Here is a 23,464-nt window from a genome sequence, read left to right as displayed (position 1 = left end):
TTCAGTGGACAGCGAGCTGTCAAAAAGCATTCGATGACCTAAAGCAGGCCATGTGCACGGCACCTATCCTCAAGAGTCCGGACTACTCCAAACCATTCATTGTCCAAACAGATGCTTCTGAGTTGGGTGTGGGAGCTGTTCTTTCTCAACTGAATTTTGATGGCCAAGACCAGCCCATTGCTTTTATAAGCAGACGGCTGACCCCTAGAGAGAAGAATTGGTCAGCTATTGAGAGGGAGGCCTTTGCTGTGGTTTGGGCCCTGAAGAAGCTGAGGCCATACTTGTTTGGCACTCACTTCAAGATTCAGACCGACCATAAGCCCCTCTTGTGGCTAAATCAGATGAAGGGTGAAAACCCCAAACTGCTTAGGTGGTCCATTTCCCTACAGGGGATGGACTTCACAGTGGAACATAGACCTGGTACTGATCATGGCAATGCCGATGGGCTCTCCAGATATTTCCACTTAGAACAAGAAGACTTACCTGGTCAAGGTTAGTTAGTTGTTCCGACGTTTGGGGGGGGGTCATGTAGGAGAGTAGGGTCTGCAATCCCATGATCGCCCAGATTTTTCGCTTTTGTTTCACTGGTTTACGACTTTCTCTGGCTGTGGGCCTGCCAATCAGACCCACAGCCTGGCTGTTCTCTTTCTAAATTACGAGATGTACCCTAGGTGCATTTACCAATTGGTACTGGGCCACCTTATCAGACCCTGTAACCCAGGGCGTAGGTGTACCCAGGGCCGCCAGGGGCTGCAGCATGTATTATGCCACCCCTGGCTGGCCTCCTAAATTTGACACAACTGGCTGCATGACAGCTGGGGCGAAGTCGTGTAATCACCCTTTGCTTTAGATATAGTAGCTCTATATCTAACCCTCCAATGGACACCCGAGTCCCTATCAGTCACTCCTATGGCAGGCCTTGACAATCCTGAAGGCAGAGTGCATGGGCTCGTGTGAACTAAGCTCTGGCCCGAGCCGAGCCCGGTTGCAGCTTGCGGAATCAAGACCCAATGGCTGTTCCATGATAACGCGTACCACATCGGTAACTTCGGTGTCGCGTTATCAAGACATGTCGAGTAAGGTGTCATACGAATCGGGATGCTGCCCTCTCACCAACTCTGGCGACGAGGTTAGCATTCCGCCCTTCTAGAGGGACACGACATGTACGTAACTGTGAACCCCGGTTAAAGTTAACGAAAGCCTCAGCTCCACAAAATGGATGCTGCCACCACAGACACAAGTCTGACCTCCTGCTGCTGGGAGTCCTTCCAGCGAGGAGCACTTGGACAAAGGGTTTCCTGTCGAGGGCGGTGTTCGCACCGTCCCAGACAGGGTTTGTGTATTCTGGGTAGGTAGGGCTTTTGCGAGAAGGTGACTGCGGAGTGGCACCCCGGTGCTCACTACGCATCTGCCGGTTAGAACCAGTTCCAGGGGCGACAGCCCTGGCCTGGGGAAAGTCCGGCAGGGGAGAGGGGTGTAACTACCCCCCTTCCTGGTCCCACCCTTAGGGCAGGACCTAGTCATGTACCCACCCCTTTCTTTAGGATAAAGGCCGGAGCGGGGACCCTTCCAAATTAGATCATCTTTGAATCAAGAATACTTTCTACGAAAGGACTTCAAGACTCTTCTTAAGATTTCTCCCTTGTGACTAAGGAGTAGTCACCCTGCATCAGCAGGCACCATCTAAGAACTCTGCGGTTTGCTGTAAGTCCTTCCTCAAGGAATCCGACGGCCCAGCTCGACGAGAACCGGCTTCCCTGGCACCTCTGACCTCTACCCACGTCATCAGCTCAGCTGTGATCTGTGGGTGCGACGAGACCTCGAGGGACCGGCCATCATCAGAACCTGCACGCTCTTAAAATCCAGCACGACCATCGAGGTAACTCTCTGGTGAGTGCTCTGGGGTCCGAGAAGCCCCGACCCTGAGCCGCTCCAGCACCGAAGTGCAGTCTCCCAGCATCTCCACGATCTGCGTGGGGCCCTTCTGCTCGCTGCTCAGCACGTTGTCTGGTCACTTGCCGCTGGCTTGTGCCCTTCTGTGACGACGACCAAGAATCAACACTGCCGGTCTGGTTGCTCCAGACTGGCCCCTGCTTCCATCTTTTGAGAAGCACCCCGGACCCTCCTGGTCCACCCGAGACGCCGACAGCGACATCCGTCGTGGGACAGCTCGCACCTCTTCTCACAGTTGGTATTGGCGATTTCTGTTTGGACGATTCTGAGGTGGTGGTTGTACGCGTCCGCGGCCTCTCCTTAAAAAACCGTCCGGAATTAGAGGTGGAGGTCTGTTGTTGGATGTGGAAGTACCTGGGCGGTTGTCCGAATCAGAGTCTTCAACTGAGGTATTTGATGAATCAGAAAATTTTATACTCTGGTTATTTCTGAAGCGGCCCAAGTTACGTGTCCTCGGTGGAATGTGTTGGGTGTTGTAAAAAGCTTCGTCCAAATAAGGGTAGGTATTTTCCACTTTGTAGTTCTTGATGGCTTTTTGGATTTTATTGTTTTTTTTGTTGAATTCAAAGGTGTTGAAAGTGCCAATTGTAGTATTAATTTTTTCTAGAAGACTTTTCACATCGGAGAGAGTTGAATCTTCCAAGATTTGTTTTTCGAGTTCTGCTATCTCAAGGAGTTCCAATCGACTATGTTCGATGGCCGTGTCTATGCCAAGGACCATCCAGTGTCTGGAGCAGGTTGTAGCTAGATGACTGGATTTAGTTCTGAACAAGGGATCTGTTGTGAAAATGGCCGGGGTATTGCGTATTTGTAACCCCACCGGAATGGTGCCTGATCTTAAATAGTCTGTGAGCATTCGCACATGAAGGTCCGTTCGAATTTGTTTCTTTTTTAGTTTTTCTAGTTTTTCAAGTAGAGTTTTGGAAGTGGTGGAGGGGGTGGAGGAAGCTAGAGAAGGGGGGACATGGGTGAGAAGAGAGGGACCTACCATAAGAGAGTTAATATATTCCTCTGTGTAAGAGAGGGACTCCTTCGACATCGTATGTGTCCTATGTATTGACACCACGGTGGGACCTTAATTAATATGGTCGAAAAGTGTGAATACCAACAAGGTACTAACTCTCGCAGCCCAGCGGCTGCTCACAATCTTACATACAAGACAGGAGTATAACCCATAGACCAAGTCAGGACTGGGTAGGTAAGATGCAACTAGAGAACAATGTCCTGAAAGGTAAAAAGTTAATAGACAAATCTAGATAGCATGCACATAGCATTACTCAAGTGGAAAAGAAGGAGATTACTCATTTTTCAGTCAAAAGATAATTATTCATCTTTATGTGGTAGCATTAGTTTTAAGGTCGGGCATATACAGTTAAGAACAGCACTGCATTAGAATGTATGACAACCACATAAAACTTGGTGCAGCAAACGTGAAAAAAAGTGCAGGTGGGGACGCAAGTGAAAAGAAGACAGCGAGAGACACATTTCTAATTAGGATACAACTTGAACATGGTGTAATATGGTCCACCCTAGATGTTCGGTGGGTCAGAGATTTCGCGTAACTGTATGGGGAGGGGGTGAGGAGGGCGGGGGTAAAAGCCATGGAAGGTTGGATGTGAAGGCCACTGGCTAGTGCTTTCAGGAGGTAATTAACAAATGCAAGAGTTAGTACCTTGTTGGTACTCACACTTTTCGACCATATTAATTAAGGTCCCACCGTGGTGTCAATACATAGGACACATACGATGTCGAAGGAGTCCCTCTCCTACACAGAGGAATATATTAACTCTCTTATGGTCGGTTCCTCTCTTCTCACCCATGTCCCCCCTTCTCTAGCTTCCTCCACCCCCTCCACCACTTCCAGAACTCTACTTGAAAAACTAAAAAAAAGTAATCTCCTTCTTTTCCACTTGAGTAATGTTATGTGCATGCATTCTAGATTTGTTTATTAACTTTTTACCTTTCAGGACATTGTTCTCTAGTTGCATCTTACCTACCCAGTCCTGACTTGGTCTATGGGTTATACTCCTGTCTTGTATATATAAAAAAAAAAAAAAAAAGCAGTAGGCTCAGGCACGTCCAGGCAGGTCAAGGTGGTTCTGGTCAGCAGGGCAATTGCAGGGAGGCCTCTGGAAGCTTGGGGTGTCAATGTCGCTCACATAGGAGGTCAGCCGACTAACCCTTGTAGTCGCTCTGGGGAGCCTGTGATCCAGAAAAGCAGGTCTAGCCCTTCTTCAGACAGCAGGGCAGTCCTTCCAGTATCCGGCCAGTCCTTCCAGTATCAGGACAGTTCTTCCAGCAGCAGGGCAGTCCTTCTTCTGAATCTTCCACACGACTAGGAGTGTTCTGATGGAATGCTCTGAAGGTCCCCATTTCATACTGGTGTCAGCTTTTTGTGGGGAAATTCCCTGACCAACCATAAAACGGGTTTTGTTCAGTTCTTTCCTGTCCCCTGGTCGTGTCTCTAAACTGCTCAGGTGACAAAGCCAAGGCCAGGCCTGATGTCCGGTTTCTTTGTGTGTGCTGTAGGCAGGGTCTTCAGAAATGTAATTAGGGTGGGGTCCAGCTTCTCCCCAGCCATTCTATCAGGAAGGCCCTTTCCCCTCACATCCTTTGCTCAGTGTCTGGAAGGAATACACAACCCACAATCGGTGAGCCAATCACAGCCATGTGACTCAGGACACTGGCATAAAGGCACAAATGGTTTGAGCAGAAAAATGACAACTTTATGTAAAAGTACAAAAATAACTGTCTAAAAGGGATGTTGTCCAAATTGGAGCTTTAAATTCAACTTCACCATTTGAAATGATTTTAAATTGAGTCATTTGAGTGCAAACACAATTTCTCTATCTGTTTCAAACTGAAGATATCTCTTATTAAGTTTAATAAGATAAACCTGTGTTTGCCTATGGGAAAGCTAGGCCTATGCACTGAAAAACGACTTTTGGAGTTTTTCACTGCTGGGACATGTAAAATGTAAACACACATGTCCTACTTTTTAAATACGATGCATCTTGCCCTTGTAAATATTAACAAGCATTTGCATAGCCAATAGGTCTCGCCTTTGGGACCTTATAAGTGTTTTGCCAGAGCTGTTGGCTTTGCAAATGTGTTCAAGCTATGCTGTGGAGCAGTGGAGCTCTTGTGCAGCATGTTGAAAAGTTATAATAAAGTGTTGTAAGCATTTTTGTTACCTTGGGGTGGTGCTGCCCTGGGGAGGAGGTGCTGTAGTGGTGATGAGTGACACTGACTGGTGCTGAGCAGATGCTGGGGAGGTGCTGTGATAGTGTTGCACTGATGCGGAGGTGATGCTGTGAGGCTAAAATGGTGCTGTGCCGGTGCTGAGTGATGCTGAGGTGGCGCTGAGTCAAGCTGATGTGGTGGTGCTGTGTTGATTTATGACATTTATTTGATGAAATTCTGTCTGCTTACGGTGTCTCAAACCCTCTGAAGATGATAAAGTACAACACGTTGGCAGCCAAAACAATTAAATAAACATACATATAAATCAGCTTAAGCACAACAGCACCACACAACAGCACCATCATTAATTTATAGTTTATACAATTTTACAGCTTAAAATAACTACGGGTAATGGAGCAAAGAGAAAGATCTGCAACAAAAAATGGCTTTTTAACACAAAAAGAGAAGTTCATTGTTTTAAGTCAACAGCACTATAACATTCTGTGTGGTGCAATAATATATCTCACCACGTAAATCTGGACAAACAGCGCTTAGAGACCCCGGTGGTTATAACGCGCCATATAAATTAAATAAATAAATAAATAAGAGTATTGAACAGCCCATGGAAACAAATAGAAATTTGGACTGTTGCGGTCTGGTTTGTGTTATATCATGTGTCTCCTAGTTCCTTGCTGCCCAGCCTGTGTGAGTGTGATGTAATAGAATGCTCATGAGTGCATGGTTTGGAGGAGTGACTTACATTGATATGCCTGTCATTAGGTGTATGCAGAACACCGAGCTGGCTGGAAAGGTTAGTCTGCTTCAGCTCTCACATTCTGTTCATCTCCCAGAACCCTGATTTATGATGGAGGTAATAAACAGAAGAAACTTAGCTCGCTGGCAGCAACTGTTCTCATTATAATGGACCTGTGAGTGATGAAAGGCTAAGTGGACCAACAAGGATTCCATTAGGTGGGGAGGCGGGGGTGTCCAAAGGGCGGATACTTGGATATCTTGCCTCTTACCTCAAAATCCCTCAACTATTCTATGGAGCGAATCACAACATTGAGGTTGAAAACATATTTGACAAAATCAAAGTACAAATGCCCCCCCACGCCCCTCGGAGGTCAACTTTCTTCAGACTGCTGCTCTACTCTGCACTTAATTTGTGCAGGTGCTCTACATAAGAGTCATGGGGGGTTTCTTTTTAATGCATCAGTCTTTGAGGGCAAGGGAGAGGAAGTACGAAGAATACAAAAGTAGTAAAACGGCGACGACAAGGGGATAAAGCCGGGATGAAAAAGAACCTATACGAGTTATACATGGAGTCAGGAAATGTATGGTGGTAGTAGATAGAAGCTGGACTGGGAAGCCTCATTCAGACCCCGACATTCGTAGTGGGCCCCTCTAATCAACCGTAGACCCTAGCACGCACTTATTTACAAATTAAGCAGTGGCAATACCAGGAAGTGTTGTGTTGCCTTTTTACTGTGTATGCCTTTAAGGCTCATGCTTTGTTGTAAGAATGCTATGATACCAGGTAGAATGTGATGGTTGCATCTTTGGAATGAAGGGGCGGTTGTACAGCAGCGGAGTTGGATAGCGGCTGCTCCCTGTCACTCACCTGTATTTAATTGTACTATCTTTAATAAAGCTAGAATCCAATATACGGCCTGAGAGCATCATTACAATTGGCGACGAGGGTGGGATGGAGAAGAATTCACGGAGTTGTAAAGGAATTATTTGGAGTACATTCATGGACTTAAGGAAATGAGAAATCACTGTGGTGGATTATCGTTCTACACAGTTAAAAGGAAGTGGAGTTGAAGATCGAAATAACATCGGAGGATCGGCGGTAAGCGGAAGTGGTGAAGAGTGACATACCTCGAGGTACGGAGAGCTTTGGGGAGGTACGCACGGCGTCCGTTGAATCTCCGGTTGGCTGCATTTTACGAACAGCTGGTGAGATTCGGTACGGGCTGTGCGCGAGGCTGTGAGCCGGTCGGAATGCAGGAAGTTCTCTGGGTTGATTGAGGAAATGATGCAATAGCGCAAGGTCACGTGACGTGACCTTACTTGGCGGCCATTTTGGAAAAGCAGAAGAAGCTGAATTAGAAGCTGAATCGGAAGGTAAAGGAAATACATGACGAGAAGAATTAACGATGCAGGTTTAATGAAAATTGAGGGAAAAGGTACAATATAAGAAGAGATACAGGTGAGATTGTCGGGGGAAAGTAATTAAAATACAGAAAAGGAACTTTTGGATTGAAGAAAAAAAAAAGAAGTTTATGGAGAGAGGAGACTCTAGTGAAAATATAGTAGGTAACACACGTGGAAATACAGAGTGCAAGATGGCACAACAGAGCTTTACAATAAGCAACCCTCAACCGTTTTGGGCTACAGGTACCCATCCGGTGATAAAGTGGATTGAATGGAAGGAGTATTTTATAAATTACATAGAGGCAATTGATGAAGAAAAAAAGATGAAACCGGAGCAAAAGAAAAGAATTTTATTACATTCTTTAGGAGCAATAGGTCTGAAAACACATTCACGTATGAGTAAGGTGGAGGATGCGAATTTAAATGTCTTTGAAAACTGTATTAAGGACATGGATAAATACTTCGCACCAAAAGTGTGCATGGGAGTGACTAGACACAAATTCTTTCAAAGGAAGCCAAGCAAAACCGAGACGGTTGATGATTGGATTGATGACTTGAAGAAATTAGCAATAGATTGTAGATTTGGAACTCTACACGATGAATTGATACGGGACCAATTAGTTATGCATAACAATAACAACGTTACAGGATAGACTATGGGTGAATGGCGACGTGCCATTAGAGGATGTGTTGGCTATTATGAGAAAGGCGGAAATGTCGGGGGGAGATGTCCTTCTGTGGTAAAAGAAACAGAACAGGATAAAACATCAGGCGCAGTTTGTAAAATACAACCACAAAACAGAACTCAGACGCAGTATCAACAGAGTTCACAGGGAAGATGGACGGGTCGAACGACAAGATATCAGAAAAAAGATACTAGAGGAGAAGAAAGAAGATGTTATCGCTGTGATAGCAAGGAACACTTGGCTTTTAGTAGGACCTGTCCTGCTCTTAATAAGAAATGTGGTATATGTGGAATGATAGGACATTTTTCAAAAACGTGCCGCAAGCGTAGCATTGTTAAGTATATTTGGGATGAGGAAGAGGTAGTTGTTGAAGAGGAGGATGAAAGGTTGGAATGTGTAAAGAACGTGAGAGGTAATTATGTCCTCAGCATATCGGATAAAGCCTTAGAAGGGAAACCCTTATGTAAAGTATCTTTGGGTGGCGTGGTGGTGGAAGTGTATGCGGATTCGGGATCTCCTCGGACTATCGTAAATGAGGAGGTTTGGAAGAAAAATTTTGTGGAAAAAATTGGAGATCAATTGGGGCATTCAGATATTTGTCCAGTAAGCTATACGGGGGAGAGAATTGAGATGCTGGGCTACAGGTGGCTCACATTCCTATTCTAAGGAAGGAGCACAAGAGACAAGTTATATGTGTCTAAGGTTGGACCATCAGTTTTGGGATGGTTGGATCAGAACAATTTAAATATAATTTTGGACCCTAATAGTGAAGAAAAAGTGTTGGTTATGGATGAGGAGAGGCTGTTGAGTGATGTTTTGAGCAAAGAATTTCCAGGAGTGTTTGGTGCTGTGCTAGGAAGGTTAAATGGCTTTGAGCATAAAATACTGCTTAAGGCTAACGCGGAACCGAAAGTGCACAAAGTTAGACCCATCCCAATGTTAATTAGAGATGAGGTGAAGGGGGAGTTGCAAAGCCTACTGGCAAAGGAGATCATAGAAGAGGTGGAAGCTTCCGAGCGGATCAGTCCTATTGTTGTTGCACGGAAACCTAACCGCAAGATCCGCCTATGCATAGACTTACGCCATCTAAATACCAATATTATTGTAGAAAAATTTCCATTACCTAAGATCAACGAGAAGGTGTCTTCATTTAAGGGTGCTACATGGTTCTCGACTATAGACTTATCCGCCGCATACCATCAGGTGGAGTTGGAACCAGAATCAAGGTACCTAACAGCTTTTATCATGCCCTTCGGGTGTTATCAATTTAGACGTATGCCGTTTTGATTAGCGTCAGCTGCGGCTGCCTTTCAGAGATTGATGTATAGGTTATTGGGGAACATGGATATGATTGCATTTTTCCAAGATGACATTTTGGTGGCTGCAAAGAACAAGGTAGAACATGACTCAAAGTTAAGACAGGTTTTGAAAGTCCTAGAAAAGGCAGGACTAACAGTGGAGTTATCAAAGTGTAAGTTTTGCCAAAGAAGTGTATCTTATTTGGGGCACATCATAAGTGAGGAAGGTGTGAAACCTAAGCCGGCATTGATTGAAAATATTGTGAATTCAGGGGCGCCAAGTACAAAGGAAGAGGTGAGAGCATTTCTTGGAATGGCAGAATATTGCGCAAAGTTTGTGAGCAATTTTGCGTCAAAGGTATTTAATATTCGGAATTTGCTTAAGAAGAATACGAAGTTTGTTTGGACAAAAGAATGCCAAGGTGAATTTGTTAGAATAAAAGTTGATTTGCAGAATGTCAATGCACTAGCAAGCTTTGATCCAAATGTTGAATGTTTGTTGACAGCGGACGCGAGCGATAAAGGTATAGGTGCAGTGTTATCCCAGAAAGATGTGAAGGAGAAGGAGAAGATTATCCTTTTTGCATCAAGAGCACTTTCCCCAGCTGAAGTCAGGTAACCCATTATTGAAAGGCACGTGGGCACTGGAACACTTTGGAGCCTTTGTGTGGGGGAAACCAGTTACAATTAGTACAGATTATCGTCAATTAGTGAAAATGTTGTCATCTGATGGCATTTCTGGAGCTTCGGCAAGAATGGCAAGATTGTCAAGCGCATGAAATAATTTATTTATAAAATGATTTACTTGCCAGGAAGAGGCAATATAATTGCAGATTGCCTGTCTAGATTGCCATCTCCACTGGAGCAGTGTGTAGATGACCCGCCGGGGACTGTTAGTATTGCCTTAGGTCATGATTCGGGGGCCCCTGCTATGAGCAATAAAGAGTGGTTGGAAGAACAAGATAAGGATGTTGAACTTAAAAAGATTAAGGAGTATATATGTACTGGTTGGCCAAGACAATGTTTTATGGAAGGAAATTTTAGAGCATATTGGGAGGTTAGAATGGAGTTGTCTTTAGAAAAAGATATACTTTTCAGAGGTGACAGAGTTGTTCCTCCGGTTTCCTTGAGGAAGAAAGTTTTGGAGTTATGTCATGTAGGACATTTTGGTATTGGGAGGAACAAAATAATGGTGAAAAATATGTTTTGGTGGCCAGGTGTGAACAGGGACACAGAAGTATTTGTTAGGAACTGTGAAGTTTGTAGTTCAGCGGATAAGACTCTCAAGACTTTGAAACATTGCATGAGTGATGGGTTGATTCCGGAGCTTCCGTGGGAAACAATTGCAGTGGTTATCATTGGGCCAATTGGAGAAATGAAAGAGTTTGGTTTGGTGGCTATTGATTTATTTACAAAATGGCTGATTGTAAGGTTTGTGGACAAAGCGGACACACAGAGTGTGTTAAAATTTTTGGACAAGATTTTTATTATGGAGGGTTTACCTGTTTGTTCCTTACTGACAATGGAGTGCAATTTTTGTCACACATGGCTGGTAATTATTTTCAAAAGTGTGGTGTTAAACATAAAACGACTGAGTTATACAATCCAAGTGGGAACGGCACAGTTGAGAGATTCAATAGGGTGATCAAAGAAGTAATTCAGGCAGCAGTTAATAAAAAGATAGATTGGAAGGTTCAAGTACAAAAGGCAGTGTGGTCTTACAGAACTACATCACAAACTGGCACAGGGTTTTCTCCATTTGTTATGATGAGGGGAAGGTTACAGAGGAGCAAAATCAATCCTGGTTGGTTAATTTAAGGTAAAATTACACAGTGGTCTCCAACTGCAGTGAAGAATGATTTGGAGTTACTCCATTCTAAAAGTAAAGAATTTTATGATAACCACTGTGGCATGAAAAAGGTGGAAATTAAAGTAGGAGAATGGGTGCGGTTAATGAAACCTTATAAAGTACCAAAGGGTGAAAGTCGTTTTGAGCCACAAAAACAGGTAATTGAGGTTTTGAGAAATGCTGTAAGATTAAGTGACGGAAAAGTATGGAATATGAAAAGTACTGCTATTAGTCGAAATCAGTGTGATGGTGTGGAGGAAGAGATGGTAAATAGCCAAAATAAGTTTGATTGGATTGAAGACCATTTTGATGATACTTGTTTACAAGCACAATTGGCAGATATAGAAGGGAACACAAATGAAGTTGTAAGTGACTTCCCTTTGGTGGGTCGGTCCTCCTATGAGGGGGGGGGGGGGGAAGGGTTGCTAGTGTTTGCAACAATGGTGATTCTAACAAAGACAAAGGTGAATCCAATATTGTCGAGAGGGGTTATGGTAAAAGAACAAGTACCTTACCCTCTTGGCTCAAGGACTACGTTATGAAATGATTTATTATTGATGATTAAGTTATATTTTGATTTATTGTTATTTTTCTGGTTTTTTTTTTGGTTATTTATTTAGGGTGTTGTACTCCTTCCTTCTTTGGTTGAAGAGAGGGGGATGTGTTGTGTGGCCTTTTTACTGTGTATGCCTTTAAGGCTCGTGCTTTGTTGTAAGAATGCTATGATGCCAGGTAGAATGTGATGGTTGCATCTTTGGAATGAAGGGGCGGTTGTACAGCAGCGGAGTTGGATAGCGGCTGCTCCCTGGCACTCACCTGTATTTAATTGTACTACCTTTAATAAAGCTAGAATCCAATATATGGCCTGAGAGTATCATTACAGGAATTAGATCTATAGGAGTGTTCCACTTCCTCGGTTCTATGCCAGACTCTTTCACCTACGTCACTGCCCTGCACCAGAAACTGAGAAATGTGCCCCACCGCCCACACTCAGGAAGGTCAAACATTGCCGTAAGGTCAATCCTGCCCACTGATGTGCAACAGCACACTGTGTTCTCTTATATGCACTTGTCGGGAAAACCTTACTCCACTGCTCTGATAGCTTGTATTCTAACATAAAGTGTTGCAATGTGTGTACTTCATCATTTCTCAAACCCATATGGCGAGAAGCCAGTGTGGTTAGACAAAGACTATTGCGGTCCGTGCATAGGGCCAGATGAAGCGATTACAAATCATAACAGACTCAGAAATGTTCAAAAAGGATGTACATTAGTGGTACAGCTGTAGATGGGTGAATTAAACAAGGCTTGAGCTGAATGTCTGGCTCGGGTCGGGCCCTCCTACTATGGAACTGTCAAGCCGTAGTAGAGCCGAGCCCCGTCCCCCTGCCCATTCAACTAAATAATTAAGTTTTTAAAAAACAAAACTGGTAATATGAAGACAGCTGGAAATTATCAGCCAGATTCATCAATGTCCAATTCTGCGATTTTTAAATTGCGAGTAAATGCGAATCGCAATTTAGAAATCGCAGAACGGCATTCATGATGTTTTGCGATTTAAAAATGCGATTCGCCAGCAATCACAATCGCCGATTGCGAGAAGTCCGAAATCGGTAAATAATCCCAGAATAAGCCGAAACCCCAGTTGAAATTGCGATTTCGCAATTACCGATATCGCAAATTGCGATCTCGCTAACTGCGAGATCGCAAAAACGGGAAGTCGCATCCTGAGCACAGTGATGACATCACAACCAGAAAGTAGGCAGGTCCAACCCTCATTCAGCAGTGAGAGTCTGAAGCACAGGCAGCAGTACCAGAGCTCCCCTCCAGCATTCCAACAGCACCACAGCAGGAGACACCACAGTGGCAGCCATGGCAGAGGATGCAGCAGGAGCTTCCACCAGTGGGAGGAAACGCAAAATTAAGTTTTCGGAGCAGGAGCTCGAACACCTAATTGAAGGAGTCTCCAGGGATCACAACCGCCTATTTGGCAAAGACTCCCGAAGGGTGCCAGAGGTGGACAAAAGACGCATATGGCTGCGCATCCGCGCCAAAGTTAATGCCGTGGGGGTGACCCAGCGCTCGGTGGACGAGCTGAAAAAGCGCTGGTATGACTTGAGAGGGCGGGCAAAAGAAAAGATTGCAGAGAGGCCGGGTGAGCAATTGGCGACAGGTAGAGGGGAGCCCACCGTCCCACCGAACACCCCACTGGAGGACCAGGTGGAGGAGACCATCGACCCACGGGCCTGCGTCGGTGTGACCCGGCTTGACTCCTCCCGACTCACCCAAGACACACCAGGTAAGTGCCATGCAACTGCAACCCCCTGTCCCCTAACATTGTCCACGACTCCAGTGCATCCCATTACAAACCCCAAGCATGCAGCCAATGTACAGCTCCATAGCGCAATTGCATTGTGGGACATGTAGTCTGGCCACAATTACCAACCTGTACCATAGAGCCCCACATGTCCAGTGACAGTCAATCCTGCATGCAGACAGGGAATGGTAGACTGCATGCATGTAGCAAACCTAACTGTGTACGTAACATGCCACTAATCAACGTCCACTTTACATCACAGGTGGCGCTGATGTCTCCAGAACCGACAGTGAGGCCCTGGTGATTGAGGAGAACACGGAGGACACGGAGGGGGATACACACCATACTCCACAGCCCGGACCATCCGGGCAAGCTGCAATAACACCGGTCATCCCACCACCCGCCCCTGTGGCCCGTGCCACCCCCGTGACAACAGGCGCTGCAGTCGTACCACGCAGCACACAGCCAGCAGTGCGGCCTGCAACACCAGGAGCAAGTCGCCAACAAACCCACCGCCCTGCGGCTGTGAGGAGCCAGACGAGCGGTCTGGTCAGGGAAGTGTTAGAGCAGGTGGGCTCTCCATTGAGCGCAGGATGCTGAGTGTTCACCAGACCCAGGCCCGACACCTAGCCGCCATCCACCTCCAACTGGATAAGACGGCACGTAACGTCGCACAAATGACTGCAGCTGTGGAGGCCAACACTCAGGCAATGTCCCGTCAGCGGAATGTCAATCGCCGCCGACACCGTCAACTGTTGACCCGCCTGTCGGCGAACACGAGGTCAAACCACATCATTGGTAACGCCACCTCACAGCTCTCGCGACGCTCCCTGGCCATGCAGGTGCAAATGGTGCAGTGCTGCCAGGACGTAGCTACAGCCCTGGAAAACATATCCGTGGCCATGCAGGGCATGCAGGCCAGTGGCCATGGCCAGGCGGGGGGGGGGGGGGCAGATGACAACAGTGAGGCAACATCAAGCCACAGCAGCCAGTCCATACCACCAGTCGTGGCACCGCGCCGCAGCAGCAGGCCCTCTGCCGCAGCACGGCAAAATCAGGAGGAGGACATAGAGAGGATGTCTGGGGCAACTACCCACAGACGCCACTGAACTGTGGTGCATTCCAAAGAGGCCACATGCTGACACAACAAGCATGCCATTCAGACTCACCTGGACATATGACGCAATATGTCAATCTTTGAACACTTTTCAGAATGCCATGTTTATTGTGAAGTAACAGTAACTAAAATTCTGAATAACGTAAACTGCCTCATGTCATTATTAATGTTGTCATGCATGAGTTGAGTAATGGGTGTGGGGAGTGGGTCCACTAGAAATAGTTCATGCAGATTTCGTTGCGGCGCCTGTGTCCTTCTGCTGGATTCTCCCCGCGTGCGTGACGCACATGTGCAGGTGGCAGATTGTCCCCTTCTGACTCACTGCCTGAGATGTCTACAGGTATCCTGCGCTTGGTAGCAATGTTGTGTAGGATAGCACACACGGCCATGATGCGGCAGCAGACCTCTGGATCGTATTTGATGACCCCACCAGTCTTGTGCAGTATGCGGAATCTACTCTTCAAAAGCCCAAATGTCCTTTCAATGCAATTTCTTGTGCGAATGTGTGCTGCATTGTAACGCCGTGGCTGTGGTGTTGCTGGGCTGAGATATGGGGTGAGTAGGTACTCACGGAGAGCGTAGCCGATGTCACCTGCATGATAGGAGCAGAGGGTGAGTGCCTGTGCAGCGCAGCATATTGTATTGTTGTGTGGCATGTGTACTTACCCAGTAGGTGTCCTTCACCAAAGTCTCCCCTGGCCAGTCGTGTGTGGAGGCCACTGTGCCGGAATATGAAGGAGTCTTGTGTGCTCCCCGGGTACTGTGCTACTATGTCCGTGATGATTGTCTTTGCATTGCATACCATCTGTATATTGAGGGAGTGGTAGGAATAGCGGGTCCGATACATGGATTCTGTGCAGGTGGGCAGATGTGGATGTGGGTACAGTCAATGCATCCTATGATGTGTGGAAATTGGGCTACATTGTAAAATTGCAGCTTGGTTTCGTTCAAGTCATGTTGGCTGGTGGGAAATGAAATGTAGTGGTGTAGGCGGGTCAGCATGGCCTCCAGGAAACTCCTTAGGCAGCGGGACATGGTGGGCTGGGATATACCCCCTGCAACTGCGACTATTCCCTGGAAGCTTCCGGAGGCCAGTAGGTGCAGGCTGCACAATACCTGCACATGTGTGGGGACGGCGTGGATCCTCCTTGTTGGGTGCTGCAGGAGGGGGTCTAGGTCCCAGATCAGCTTGATTATCATTGCCCCACTTAGGCGGTACTTTGCGTAGATCGGATCCCTGGTTTGGCCCAGTAGGGTGACCCGCTGACGGAATATCCGCTCCTGGATGCGTCGTCTGTTCCGTGCTGCTCGCTGTAGCCTTCGCCGCCTGACCACCATGTAGAGTCCTGGCATTGTGAGAGTCTTGAGGCTCCAGCTGCATGTCCTTAAGTGTGTTTGTTCAAGCCAGCAGCTGTGGGTACTTAGGGTTAGTTTTTTTTCAGATGTTTTTTTTTTTCATGGTTACCACCTGGTTTGGGTTCTCCTTAATTTGCGCATCGCTATTTGCGATTTTGGGGTTTTTCGCATTTTGCGATTTTTCATAAATTGCGATAGCGATTTTTTAGCGATTTCGCACTTTTATTAGCAGAAAAGCTGCTTTCTCGCTATTACCGATTCGCTGATTGTGTTCTGCCTGGTTTCTGCGAATTTCATAGCGATTTTGCATAAATGTTTAGCGAATTTGCAATTTTGTTTGTTGAATACCTTTTCTACAAATTGCGATCGCAATTGCTTTTTCGCAGCTATTGCGATGGCAATTTGGCTTCATGAATCTAGCTGCATATCTTAAAAAGAAAATGAAAAAATATATAATCCGGTGCTCTTTTTCTTTAACATTTTTTCATTGACATTTGGGTTTAAATGTTGAAAATGTCAGTGAACACCTGGGGGTTTCAAAGCCTCGTCGGGGCTAGTAAGCGCTACATAAATGCAAATAGAAGCCAATGTCTGCAATTCATACATGTCCCACTGGTGGTGTGAGCATTAAACAAACTCTCTGGGATCTCTTAGGTTTGCCAATCCGCGAAGTTTTGCTAATCTGTTCAATTTTCATTATTTGGGATGTGACACCGGCTGGGACATTTTTATGGGTAGTTAGGGGGATGTCAGTGGGTCTAACAGAGTGTCTTGTCCTTACTTCAATCACAATCGTCCATACCTGTGAACACATCAAACCTGTTTACTGTCTCCAGAGGTGTAAAAGGTCTCAGGTGATCCATTCTCCTATTGGTATTTCTATTAAACCTAGGAGGTACCATGTTCCACCCGAAGGGGTCAACAACAGGTGAGGGGTGTGGTACTTGTGACAGGTACGTAGTATTGTAAGGTAATGAAGGGATAGTCTGATTGGATGCCTGGCCACCAGCAAAGATGAAGGGGAACACTAGAGATCTGGGGTAAAAATAGGTCAAGGGACGAGGGACGATGGAATTGCTGCCACTTCCTAGGGGCCAATTTAGTATATAGTTGACCGCACGCGGGTCTCTGAAATTTACAACAACTAGGTCTCCCTCGCTGTCCTTGACCCTGCTACCCAGCCAAGAGAGTCGCCGGACGTGCACAATCTCACCGTTGATGTTGTGTGTGAGTGGTCTAAATTGGCTGAGCCAGTGCATAATTTTATTTTTCAGCTGGTGGAACCCTTCCCTCTTGTTATCTGGCAATCTAGGGACCCCTGTCAGAACAACCACGTAGGGGACAGCTTCAGGGGGTAGTTCTACTTGGGGGCCTTTGCGGAAAGGTGCACTGGTATGTCTAATGGTACCCCAATTCTCCCGTGTGTTTCCTGCAGATACTTTTTCAGGTCCCCTCGAAACTTCACTAGCTGGATTTGGAACTAGATTGTTACCCTGCTTGGGTGGTGGTGCCCTCTGCTGCTTAGGGTTTGTTAGATTAGTAGATTCGACTGTAACTATGGGAACATTGGGAGTACACAATGTCACCAAGGCTGGGGGTGGCACAACCCTAATCACCAGTACCTTGGTTAGTCCCTCGTGATTACTAATTGCAAGCTCAATGTCCTCGAGCCTTTTCTCAACCCTCTTCAGCCTCTATTATGGGTAAGATGAAAGACCTTATTAGGTGTTCCATGTTATCCAGTGAGACGGCAGTAGTTGCGTCCTATAAGAAGGGGGCAGCAGGGATGTCAGTTTGAACAGTAGTGTTCACAGCCTGAACAACTGGTACCAATGGTGACAGAGGTACCGAGTTTGACATACTAACTAGTGCGGGCATTGGGGCCGAGGGAATTCTGGTACTAGACTTTGGGGGTTTGCCAAAGTTGGTATGATTGATCTTAGGCTTTTGCAGGTCCCCCCCCTTCCGTCTTCTTTTGCTAGGTGGTGGACCATGGACCTTAACAGGCACTTGTTTTTTCGGCTTATTTTGAACAGTTTTGACCCTGACCAGAGTCCGGGTAGTCGGGTCGACATCTATGCAAATGGGGCTGGAAAGAGGAGTATCACTTATGGGCTGGACAATAGGGGCCAGGGATGTGGGGGTGCAATCGCGTAACAAAAGTGGGACACTCTCCAAGGATAGGAGGTCTTCGTTGCTGCCGGTACATCCTACAGTGGGGGAAAGGGCATGGAGCGGGGGATCTGTGGAAGCCCTGTTCTTCATACATTCGACAGAGCGACGGCGCTCTGCCAGTGACTTTTCCCTGTCTAGATCAGTGAGAGCCCTTGTAAAATACCTATCAAGTGTGCCATTATTCATACCCCCCGTCTTCTCAGGGAGTGCTTTGTCAGGACTTTGGGCCATGGCGGACAAGTGCACCTACTGTTGATGGCAGTAAAAGGAATGAAAGAGCGTGGGCCCTGCCCGGCCTCACTCGGTCTCTGAGGGCCTCAGAGGGCCCGCCCTTTGCCCGGGCTTAGCCCCGTGCTGCGTCCCGCGCGCGTTCCGGGATGCGCGTCCGAGGGCGTGGTCTTGTAACCTATTGCCCCCGGGGGCGTGGCCAAACGGGAAGAGTCACCAGGTGCGGCTGGTCAGCACGCCGCTTGGGGTCCTGGGACTCGCAGTCCCGCTGCAACGCCGGGTCTTCTCCGCCCACGTGAATCCAGCAACCTCTTTGGCCACAGGTGAGGGACAAACACTCCTCACAGCTCCACACAACTTCGAGCGGCACCCGCTTACACGTCACCTTGTACAATAGACAGCAACTTAGATGCACTTTCTATGCACTTTGCTCATGCGTTACAACTACTATTTTTTTGCAGCTTTGTATAGCACACTGTCAAAGGACATGAAAGTTACATTGCACAGGGTCAGATTCATTTTTTTAGAAGATTACCCAAATGTTCCGTAATCACGGGATGTGTGGCGCTGACGCCGGGACTCGCAACCTAATTCTCCAGTTCTAAAGTTGGCGACTCCGGTTGTTAGGCCCCATCTCCTCTCCTAGTCGTTCTTCTTTCTGATTTAGCCCTTCTTTGTACTCAATCACGCAAACATCTTCACCTACCCCCCCCCCCGCATAACAAACCTAGATCCGCAAATAATTCAATATAACGTATGTTTCCCCCTTAAACTAAAAAGAAAGGATTTGGAGCAAAAGTGCAGATGAAATTCCCAGCCCTGCTTAAGGTCATGTGGAATAATAAAACATATACCTGCAATCAGCCGGAGGAGGTAGATGAATTGCTACAGAGAATGAGGGAGTAGACTAGGTCAGGCCGATGATTTCTAGCCCCAAATATTTAACACAGTTAATACCTGACCTTCATTCCTAAATACGTACATATATTTGTATATATTTCTGCACTCAGACTATGCCTGTATGGCATGATATAACCTAGAGATTCAGGACAAATACAAAAACAAAATATTAAACAATATATTAAACTGCGCGATGTGTTAAAAAAAATATATATATGCATGCTGAGGTGTGCCGTCTTCCAGATTAAATAAAAAACACTACTCACCTGCACTCGGGTCTCCTCTCTTCTTCTGCGCTGTGGTATCCAGGATTGGGCTCCAGGCGAGAGTACGCAGGGATTGTTTCATATATATATATATATATATATATATATATATATATATATATATATATAATAAACCCAGATTGGTTCCGCTCTCCTCTTGTTTTTCAGCGCTGCTGGCAAGTGCGTCGCTTCACGCGGTAGAACCAAACCGCAATATGTCCAAGCTGCGTTTGTTCCCGGGGCCTCCCGGAAATATGGAAAAAATCTGACGAGAAAGTGTTGGGAAAGAGCCAATGAGAAACCAAGGGCAGAGTGTCTGAAACCCCAAACAAAAGAAAAAGAAAAGGAAGAACCAATAAGACTGATACTTGACTATAGCAAAGAAGCAAAAAAAGTGATCCAAATTCTAAGAAAAAATTGGAAATTACTTAAATTGGATCCGACAATTGGCAAAAAAATGGGTGATCACCCAGTGGTTACATACCGCAGAACCAAAAATTTGAAGGACCAATTGATCCATAGCCACTTCATGAACCGCAAAAAAACACCTTGGTTGAAAACAGTTGGATTCAACAAATGTTATAATTGCAAAGTTTGCGAGATAGCTAAACCAACGAAACAAATTGAAATGGCCAATGGAAAAATTTGGAAGATCAAAGAGTTAATCACTTGCAAAAGTCAATATACAGTCTATCTAATTGAATGTCCGTGCAAGTTACGCTACATAGGAAGTACTATTTGTGAACTTAAAAAGCGTATCTTGGAACACACAAGGGCCACAACAAACAAGGATAGAGGAAATGCGGTGGCCAAACACATGGAGACAAATCACAATGGCAATTGGCGACTTCTGAAATTTCTAGGGCTGGAAACATTGCCCCCAACAGAACGGGGGGGACATCGAGAAAAATTATTGCGCCAAAAGGAATCACGCCACATCTTGAACTTTCGAACAATGACCCCTTTTGGTCTGAACCAATCCGAGGAACTTTATGTACACATTTAAAATAATGAAAGCCTTCTCTGAATGTACTCCATAATAACTACTTTTCCCTCCTTAACCCCACGTTACAACCCACCATATAATGAACCTCTGGGATACTTGAGGACACAATACAACACCCCATTCAATGTCAGCCCACCAGAGGGCTCCAAAGGGTCTAAATGAAATAGACCGGGACCTACGGGTTAATCAAAAGGACCCTAATGATTGTTTGGCAGAATTTTGAAAAGTAATGTTGAAGAGATTTAAATAATGCATAGTAGGGAAACACTGAATTTGCAAAAATAATCCACGCAAATGATAGAAATGTTTTCATATGACTGAGTCAGCCCACTTGAGGGCCTTTATTTTTCATTTTGAACTTTATTTCAATTTCCCAGCACATAAGAAAATGAGAATGTAAATAATAGAAAAAAAGAATTTGCAAAAACAGTCAAATATTGGGAAGGGGTGTGAAAAAAGTTTTTTCTTGTGAAAATAACATGAAATTACATTTTGCAATGTATAAACTACGAATCCCAGAAGGCCATAGTGTCATAGAAACACATGGTCGAAATCATGTGACCGATGGGGGGGAGGGACTCCCTTTTAAATTATTCTCAGCAAACAGTGTTTGTAACAACCGTGATCAAGTGAGTTGGGAGCTCACGAAACGCGTTGGTTTTTCGCTGTGACATTATGCTGCAGAGGTTCGAATAATAAAAGGATGGATTTCTGAAAAACACACTGACTGGAGTGGCGGCTTCTTTTGTTTTGAACCCGGGAGGCCCCGGGAACAAACGCAGCTTGGATATATATATATATATATATATATATATATATATATATATATATATATATATATTCACACAATAATAGGGTTCACACACTATTCATGATTAAATTCACTTAAAGGGCGGGGAAATGAGGTAGGAAAGGGCGGGGAAAAAGGGAAGCATTAAACTATATTAATTCATACTGATTTACTAACTCACTTTGTTAATAGCAGATGTAGTAACGGGACATGGGATTTGAGAGATAGATAGGGTAAGGTGGAGAGCTCCACAAGGGCAGGACAAACGCCCAGGATGAAGGGAGGGTTCCTGGGGGGGGGGGGGCGTGGGGGGGGGGGGAAGGAAAAAAGTCCTAATTTAAATATAGAAACTCAAAAACTACTATCCATACACACAGACAAATACAGACATATAAACACATAATTAGTCATCTAGACAATATCACAGAGCTTAACAGGGACATTAAAATTTGGCTATCGCAGTAAACCCCCATATAAGTAGTAAAATTATATCCTGGAATCTTAACGGTATAGGAAGTCTTAGGAAACAGCAGAGGATATGTGACTTCTTAAAGAATCTCGAAGCTAGTATATATTCGAGAAAAGGCAATGGGTACAGGACATTTTATGCTCAAGGCAAAAGGGAATATCCAGAGGAGTTGCAATAATTATTAGAGCAAACAGGAGTATTAAAGTACAGAGATGGGATACAGATCAGACAGGGAGGTGGTTGGTAGCCGAGCTTTTAGTTGCAGGCTCACCATATAATCTTGCAGTGTTTTATGGTCCAAACGAGGATAATGAAACCTTCTTGGGTAAACTTGAGAGGGTCTTAATTTCTAGTAGGGCACCCCTGATCCTCGGGGGAGACTTTAATCTTATTTTAGATACACAATTGGATTGTACCTCCAAAGCAAAATATATTCTGCCAAAGAAATCCCTCACTGTTCTTAAAAACATAATGAAAGAACATAACCTGCTGGATGCTTGGAGAACCAAAAATGGCAACTTCAGAGAATACTCTTTTTACAGTAAAAAATACAAACAATTCTCGAGAATTGATTTAATCTTGGTAGATCACTCTTTGGAACCAGTCCTGACTTCGGTTACTCACATTCCAGTCGGCCTTTCTGACCACTCAGTAGTACAACTTAACATTAACCTTGCAAATGTTGTCATCGAACACAGATGGACCTTAGATAGAACAATTCTCTTAGATGATAATATTAGAGCTATAATCGGAAATAGTATAAGGGAATATTTTTAATTCAATGTGGGCTCAGCACTAGAACAGACTGTCTGGGAATCATTTAAGGCTTTCCTTAGAGGTTTATTGGGGTTCCACATGAGACTAAAAAGAAAAGAGATTAAAGACATAGAAATTAAAGAACTGGATTCTATCAAAAAGAAAGAGTTGGAGCTTCAGCATGCAGCTTTGGAGGAAAGGGAGAAGATTCCAGAATTAGAAAAGGAGCTTTTAGAGTTACAGTTGAGTCTCAAAGCTAGAGCCGACAAACAGATTCATGACAGATGGGAAATCAGTAAATTAAAAAACTTTGAATATGGAGAAAGGTGTGGGGCACTTCTGGCGTGGAAGGCAAGAGCAGACAGGACCAGAAATAATATTGATACCTTGATCCAAAGGACTTCTGGAGATCAGTTAATTAAGGAAGAAGAAATCCGGGATGAAGCCAGAGGATTTATGGAAGAGTTATATCGAGAAAACATCAAGGTTGGAACAGAAGACTTGGAGAAGTGGTGGAACCAAAGGGCACTACCCCAATTGAATGAAGAAGATAAGAGGACCCTGTCGAGAGATATCACTGAGGGGGAAATAAGAGTTCAGGTAAAAAAGATGAGTAGGAATAAAGCCCCAGGCCCAGATGGCCTACCAACGGAGATTTACAAAAGATTGTGAGGATGAGATTATTCCACACTTACTGTCCCTTTTTAATAATATCTATCATCGAAGAAGGGATATCCCACTCTCCTGGTTTGAGGCCACCATCACCTTAATAGCAAAACCAAACAAAGACCCAAAGAACATAGAGTCATACAGACCTATATCTCTTTTAAATTCGGACCTTAAAATATTTTCTGGGATTCTGGCCAAGAGACTATCCAAAGTCATTAAAACTGTCATTCACCCTGACCAAACAGGTTTTATTCCAGGACGACAACTGAATGAGTTGACCTTCCAGG

Source organism: Lissotriton vulgaris, chromosome 5 (genome assembly GCF_964263255.1).
Source record: "Lissotriton vulgaris chromosome 5, aLisVul1.2, whole genome shotgun sequence".
Lineage (NCBI taxonomy): Eukaryota > Metazoa > Chordata > Amphibia > Caudata > Salamandridae > Lissotriton > Lissotriton vulgaris.
Note: the sequence above shows the minus strand (reverse complement) of the source record.